Source organism: Bison bison, unplaced genomic scaffold (assembly GCF_000754665.1).
Source record: "Bison bison bison isolate TAMUID 2011002044 unplaced genomic scaffold, Bison_UMD1.0 scf7180017848513, whole genome shotgun sequence".
NCBI lineage: Eukaryota > Metazoa > Chordata > Mammalia > Artiodactyla > Bovidae > Bison > Bison bison.
Window position 1 is genome coordinate 7335 of NW_011479086.1, and position 840 is coordinate 8174.

An 840-nucleotide genomic window follows, 5' to 3' on the forward strand; every position below is an offset into this window, starting at 1 on the left:
TCAACAGCCACGTTGACGAGGTGGTGTGAGCATGCCACAGTGTCCAGGGCCTCCGACGGGACGGATACGACTGGACACGCCCGACAGGCCAGCAGTGTTTGTCCAGTGCCTCCTTGGGCAAGGCCCTGCCCACCCTGGCACGGCTCCAGCTGCAGGAGCCGGGGCCTGGTGCCTGCCCCAGCCTGTCGTCTCTGGCCCTGCGGCGGGCAGCCTTCAGCCCTGGAGCCCCGTGGACCTCGCTGCCTCCACCCACTTGCCAATGAGGGCAGCCTCCAGCCTGCGGGCCTCCACCACGGATGCGGGGTCGTCTGGGTGGGAGCCTCTGGGGGCGGGCAGGGAGGCACTCAGCTGGCCGGCCTTGAGCCCTGCCACCCTCGCCTGCCCCGACCAGGCACCGCGCCCTCCCCAGGCGGCGCACCTGAGGTCCAGGTGGTGCGCCCCCCCGCGGATGGCGATGGCGAGCACGGACGCGCTCAGGTTGCTCTGGATCTGTTGTGGGAGGAGCCTGTGTCAGGGGCACGTGCTCACCACCTGCTCGTCCCAGCAGGTAGGATGCAGCCCCCGCAGGGGCTTGAGAGTAGCCTCATTAGAAAGGAAAGATGACCGTGAACGAGCAGATGCCAGGCCACGGGAAGGAGACCGGGAGCCAACGGAGGGGGCGGAGGCAGCGGTGCCCGCGGGCCCAGGCTCCCGTGAGACTCACCCCGCCCCGCGCCCAGGGGTCCAGGTCTCCGTTGGAGAAGATGATGTTGCTGGCAGCTGTGAGGTCTGAAACAGATGGAGGGAGCGTGGTGGGACTGGGGGCCCCCTCACCCTGACCCAGGGGTTGGGTCCTGGAGC

At 69.3% G+C, this 840-nt stretch overlaps 1 long non-coding RNA gene across 1 annotated transcript; it reads right to left on the reverse strand.

Annotated features, from left to right (window-relative positions):
- LOC104992498 lies at positions 1-834 on the reverse strand. The gene is made up of 3 exons (XR_825711.1): positions 704-834; positions 419-489; positions 1-322 (listed from the first exon to the last, which is right to left on the reverse strand). It is a non-coding gene; the product is annotated as an uncharacterized LOC104992498 (long non-coding RNA).
- Positions 835-840: the final 6 nt, after the last annotated feature.